Source organism: Zingiber officinale, chromosome 5B, assembly GCF_018446385.1.
Source record: "Zingiber officinale cultivar Zhangliang chromosome 5B, Zo_v1.1, whole genome shotgun sequence".
Classification (NCBI taxonomy): Eukaryota; Viridiplantae; Streptophyta; class Magnoliopsida; order Zingiberales; family Zingiberaceae; genus Zingiber; species Zingiber officinale.
The window spans coordinates 4,670,758-4,677,422 of NC_055995.1; the positions used below are offsets into that span (position 1 = coordinate 4,670,758).

The 6,665-nt window shown below is 39.8% G+C and overlaps 2 non-coding genes across 2 annotated transcripts; both read right to left on the reverse strand.

Annotated features, from left to right (window-relative positions):
* Positions 1-4,392: 4,392 nt before the first annotated feature.
* Positions 4,393-4,591, reverse strand: LOC121988275. The gene has a single exon (XR_006114002.1). It is a non-coding gene; the product is annotated as a U2 spliceosomal RNA (small nuclear RNA).
* Positions 4,592-4,981: 390 nt separating this feature from the next.
* Positions 4,982-5,178, reverse strand: LOC121988243. The gene has a single exon (XR_006113977.1). It is a non-coding gene; the product is annotated as a U2 spliceosomal RNA (small nuclear RNA).
* Positions 5,179-6,665: the final 1,487 nt, after the last annotated feature.

The window sequence follows — 6,665 nt, forward strand, 5'->3', positions numbered from 1 at the left end:
TCAGTTTTGATCATTAGTTGATCTGTCTTTTATATCTTTTATATTTTATAATTTAAGTATCTAGTTTTTCAAATCGATTAATTCTAAAGATGATATATTCGGTCTTATGAAAATTTTTCATCAATTATCGAGATAAATCGAAAAGTATTCATGGAGGTCCATTCAAGTGGCTAACATTTTTAAGTTGTTGTTCTATTATAGAAAATTTTTTATAATGTGTCGCAATACATAAGACGTCTGATTAACCACTTAGAGGATCTAATTGTTGTATCTAGTCTGGGGACGGTTGATTGATTTCTTATAGTTGTTGCATGTAATCAAACAAAAATTCGAATGTGAATGTGAATGTATAAAGGATAATCCAATAGACGTCAATGTAAAATTCTAGAGAAGAATTTGTCGTACTGGTTGTATGATGTATTGCAAAAATAAATGTATAAAAGATGAAAATAATTTCCATTGATAAAAAAAATCTAAGTTAACAATAAACTTTTTATTTGAGAATAAAATATTTTTTGTTTGAATAATATTGTGATCGATTGATAAATTGATCCACGATTAAAAATATGAGAGTTTGCTTTTAGTGGTGAGCGAGCTTGATAATTTTAAACCATTCGAGCTATATGAAAATTTGTGATGGGAGCGTTGGATTTATTTCTCTGTGAATGTTCATGAATTGAACATTGATATTCCATCAACTATCTTAGGCTTTCTCTACTAAAGTTTTATAATTTTTCTTTCGTTATCTTTTTATTATATTTTATAAGAAAAGAAATATTTAATATGAGTTCTCTCCTCTACAAAAGGAATTTCTGCAAGCAGATTTTAAAAATGATCCATCTTATAAATTTGGCAGTAAACGAGTCAAGTTTTATGGCATAGAAATTTAGATACGGTAATCGAACCAAGCCAAGTTAAGTCTAAAATAAATCAAACAATTGAAATAACTGTTCTCAATCTCCATAGATCTAAACTTGATCTAGCTGCGTTTCATTTTCCTGTTGCAACCCTGCAACGACTTGGGATACACCCATCCCAGTTACACAAGCATGCCGACGGATACAATTAGCAAGCAATCCATATACAAAAGTAAAGCTACCAGAACTTACTTCAAACAGTTGTCGAGAAAACTTGTTTGCTAAATCCAGCACAAGGTAGTTTAGCACCTTGTCTGCCGCATCCTTCTAGGCCTCTACTAAAAGTCCCTTTAGTCGCATCTACCAACAAAACGGTAGGGGACTTGGGACTAGAGGAGGTTGCACTACTTGAAGGTAAGGCACGTTAAAGCCTAAGGAACGCAAAAGGTAGTTTTTAGTCGGGCAGGATAAAGGTGAGACAGGCTCCGCGCACGGGATGATTGATGAAAGCCTGGGGGCGCAGAAGTAGCAGGTGAGTCGCTTGCCTGGGAAGTCACTCACCCTTGTGGTTGTCCCGAGGAACCGAGAAGTCAAGCAGTGTGGCCAAGCGAGGCAGAAGTACTCACTTGGGTAGGAATAGATACCCAAGTAAAAGGACGGGTTGAAGAAGGCCGCTCAGGCGATGATTGGACAGATAGAGTGACATGACGCCTTTTGTGTTGAACTCGTAATGGCTGCTCGAGACCCACGGAAGGAGCCTCCTCTGGAGGGCAAGTGGCTCGGCAATTTCCCTATCTGCGCAGGCTGCCACCTCACTGTCACTTGCTTGAGGACAAGGTGCTTCTCCTGAAGGGCCGATCGGTTGCTCCTGTCGGTCAACCAAAAGGGCCTGCCCCTGTCGACAGATTATATCCTTCTTTAGCTTTAAGGAGGCGAGGGCATGAGTTTTAAACATGATGTACTCTGCAAGGAAAGGGAAAACCTCACTCAGTGGGGAGATAGAAGTTCAGTTGTTTGAGCTTACCAAAGGGAGCTAGTAGGACGGTGTCGCTTGGACTCAGCCCAAATACATAGAGAAGGCATTTGTAAAGCAAGGCGGGCAGGATGAACTGCACATCTGTTAACTTCTCCGAAGCAGCAGAACAGGCGGGCTCGTGATGATGGTCCCCTAATTTAGAAGAAGAAGGGAGATCTGATTACCACTCGATCGACCAAATTATGGGCTGAGGTGCTTGAATAAAGGAAAAATAGGATTTCCAACCCTTATTAGAGGAAGGAATGTTCTTAAAGAACATGGACTTGGGTCATGATTGAACCACGAAAAAACCGTGTTCCGATATTTTGAGGTTGTAGAAGCGATGAAAAAGATGGGGAGATAAGGAGATATCGTATAGGCGGCAGATGATCACCATTCCGCACATAGCACAAAAGGCATTAAGTGCAAATTGAGAAAGAGGAACATGAAAATACTGATTTAGGTCAAAAAAAATGAGGGAATGGGAAATCTAAAACCCAGCATGAAGCTGATCCTTAAAGAAAGTGACGAAATCAAGGAGAGGATGATAAGGGTGGTCTTGAGGACTAGGAATGTGAAGACAGTACGTTTCTAGGATCTGCAAGTTCAACTTGGCCGATGCAAGGTCATTGTTATCAATCAGAACAGAAGGTCGCATTCCAGGGGGCGAGAGTTTCTTGTGCTATAAAAGGGGAGGTCCTCCCCGTTGGTCAGGTACGTGCACGCATACGCATCTTCTTCATTTCTACAATTCGCTGGGTTCTCAGTCTGACTTGAGTGTCGGAGACCCTTCGCCAATGACCTCTTCCCTGGTTGTGGGCGCTTGCGCTCCCATGTGATTGGTTTATGGTGTGCGCAGATCCTCCAGCCGTCAACGTTCTCGCCTCATCGCCGGCACCCCCATCCGACTCAGCTTCCATACAAGGTCAATCGACTACAACCTCGCCTTTTCGTTCCAGCCCATGCTTATGCTGGGCATCACCATCGGCGTCGACCTCATCGTGTCTTCCCCTACCGGCTCATCACCGTGGTCATCCTCATCCTCTTCATAGGTTCTTCCTCAAGATCAATGTTCAGGGGCGTTCAGATGTGAAAGCAGGAAACTCTCCTCGATGCGGGCCATTGAGCTACAGAAAGTCTTAGTTATTTAGCTACCCTCTTCACTTCTAAGTGCAAAGCTAAGACAATCCAAGGAGATGATGATCGGTTCTTTGAATTTGTTTGGATTGCTTAATTTGGAAGAGTTACATTGCTAGGTCTAAAAATGGTAAAGACGAATCATTGAAATTTGGCTCGTCTTGAATGTATATCTTCTATCACCCGACATATTGTAATACCAAATTTTTTTGTCACATCATTATTTTAGATGTTATGAGAGGTGATATAAAAGAGGATATTTCTGTTGGCGAGATATGCTCACATTTTTTACTTACGCACATACGTATCTATTGTCATCTTCTCCACTTTATGCTCGGCCACCTCACTGACTTGATCGTCGGAGTACATGTGCTAGGGACCCCCTCCGTTGTTCTCACTCTAATATTCCATTTGATCGCTCTGGTGTGCACAGGAAGGTGTAGTGTCATCTCTCATTCATCTCACAATCTTCTCCAATTGTCAATGACAGAGCCACCTACCCAACTCGTCATCTCCACCGCTTTCAAATAGAATCAACTTTGGCGATGTATGTGAAAAATTCGCCTGAATTTGAAGCGCAGAGATAGAAGAAGTTGGACGACTTACTACAGTTACTATGGCGCAAGAGGATTTTGAATTGTTGATAACTGCCCGAGCGCAAAAATTGGTATAGCAACAGCTGGCGGTACTTTACCGCATGATCCTGCTGCGTTGATAACGGGCCCTCACACTAAACGAGGAACTAGAGTAGAAGGCCCAATCGGGATCCAGCAATTCCTCCAACGGCTGGCTTCGTGCAATCTCGCACCGATTCAACCAATCATTAATAAAACTATTATCAAAACACTAAATGAAAAAATAAAATGAAAAGTAAATTTAAACTATGAAAGCTTAATAACCGATCAAATAAATAAAAAATTTTAAGCAATCAAATTAGTTTAAATTTAGAGTTCGATAATATATAAAAAGATCAACTTCAAACCAAACTTAAATTGAGAAGTTTAAGCTAAGCTTAATTTGTGAAGACAAGAATATATAAAGGAATGAAAGCTTAAACCAAATTTAAATCAACTTATAAAAAATAAAATAAACTTCAAAATAACTTTCACACGCTAAAACTTAACTTTTTATATTTGAACACGCTAAAATATAACTCTCCTTATTTACAGTCTAAGTTCAATATACTCTAGAGATGCCTAAGTTCACGATTAATACTTTAGATATGTTTTTCTATCAACTAGAATGGAACCAACAAAGGTCAACCTCCATATCTAAACTCCCGACGTGCAATATGCAAGATTGCAAAACAAAATAGATTTTAATTGCACTGACTCAATTTAATATAATTTTTGTAATGCTAATCTTGATATTTAAATTATATTTGGTTAGTGCATCAAATCCATACTATAATGTAACCCAAGGGCAACCCACACGAGGGTCCCAGTAGCAAACTACATGGTGAACCCTCTCCCAATAAAAAATTAATTTAACATCGTAATAGACCGATGGCTCACTTATCAAATATTTAATTAATAAGAACATATACTATACTTGATTTTAGCCAAAAGACTGAGAAAGATATAAATTGGATAGTTACATCCTACCTTCTTTTAAAGATCCAAATCGTGCCCGAAACGTTTAATTCAGCGACGTGAGACTAAAGTTCCATGCTCTTCACCCTCTTTAGTATAGTCTCATGTCATAACGTGTTGTACGAAATAGGGGTTACACGCAGCCATCCTTATACTCGACTGCCCATCTCTCCGCCAAAGCTCTCTATCAATATAGTAGCTCGATTTGTTGGGATCACACTTTCCAATTTATACAAGAGGAGGGAAAGGCTCTTGGTGGTATTGTGTATTAACAAGTATCTAATGTTTTTTAAAGAAGAAAACATAAAGACTTAAATTAAGAACTAACTCAATTTAATATAACTTTAATAAAACTAATTTTATTATTTAAATTATATTTGGTCGGGTGCGCCAGCCTATGCAATAGTGCAACGCAAAGGCGACACGCAAAGATTCCAATAGCAAGCTATTGTGATGAATCCTCTCCCCATAAAAAATTAATTTAATATCATAGTGGACCAATGGTCCACGTATCAGATATTAAACTGATAAGAACAGATACTACACTTGATCTTAGCCAAAAGGCCGAGAAAGGTATGAATTGAACGGCATAATTTTTCCTTGCTTTAAAGTTCTCAGTCTCATTTGATGAGGTTGATTTAGCGACATGGGACTAAAGTTTCATTGTTATTCATTCCTCATGCCTCACCTCCTCTCCGCCTCCTGTTTCAGGTTTAAGTGCAGAACGAACGAGTACTCTCTTTCTCTTTCTCTTTCTCTTTCACAAAAAACGATCAAATCAAAAAGCGAGTGAGGGTGATCAGCACCCGACCGAGTTAAAACCCCGTGCCACGTCGCGATGCAGCGAGCACTTGGCTCCTCCCCTTCTCGGCTGAAGCTCTCTGTCGATTTGGCGGCTCGGTTTGCCCTCTTCCTTAGGCAGCCATCTCCATCTCCATCTGTTCGCCGTCGACGCCCCTCTCCTCGGTTCATCTGTTCTCCGCCCTGCCCGCAGAAGCTCCCCGATCCGTCGCATTTGCAGCTTATCCTCCTCCGCCTCCTTTTCTCCTCACTCGCGCTTGCGCATCCCCAACGCTCCCCGTTCCACTGCCGCTCAAGACGGAACCTATTTGCTATTTGCTATTTGCTATTTGCTATTTGGGTGCCGAGGTCGACCCCGATTATATTCCAGGTTCGGTCACAAGCTCACAGTCGATCCCAGCGCCTACCACGGAGTGGAGTCCACCGTCGAGAGGGTAAGCAACTGCGCTTCCATTCCATTCCTCCTTTATTCATCCTTGTGCTTTGGGAATTCGTTCCTTTGATCTCCATACTTACCACGAAGTATTCCCTTTTCCTGAACCACTCCTTCTGGTTGGTTGGTGCATAATAGTTCAAAAATCTGTATTTACTTTACTGTGAAAATAAAATTTACATTTGTAGATGATCTAGTTGATGGGATCACGAGCATACTTGTGTTAGGAAATGAAGTAAAATATCAAATCTGGTTTCGGTTCCTCATCCTCACCAAGTTTGTCTTGTCAACATGTGAGCATAGTGTTGTTAGGAAATGAAGTAATACATGTGAACATGGGACTTGCTAATTCATTTAAGTTTAAACATTCTACGCATTTGCAATTTACAGAAAGATTAGTTTGGATTTCTTTTGACATGTATTTCGAGCCGGCTTTAAACATGCTAAGTTGTAGTGATAATTTATCATTTCTGCAGACGTTTATCTTGCTTGAACAGTGATGCTGATTTTTGGTAGCTGTTTACGTGGACTGTTCATCAGCAATCTAACCCCTAACACACCTTCATCGTGCTTTAAAGGGATCTTCTCTGTTTGGGATGTTTGCCTTAAACGTACTAATAATCTTCAAGAGATAAATAAATAAAAAATAAAAATAAAATAAAAAAAAAAGCTAAAGTAGGCTCTGGAATTTATCTTTTTCAAATGCCCCAACTCTGCACCAAATTTCTGCTTCAAACCAATTTTTCTGAACTTAATTACTGGTAATTGTGTCTCTTAACTGAATCAATAATGAGGTTCCAGTATCTTTTTCCAATCTAGCAAGTTGTATT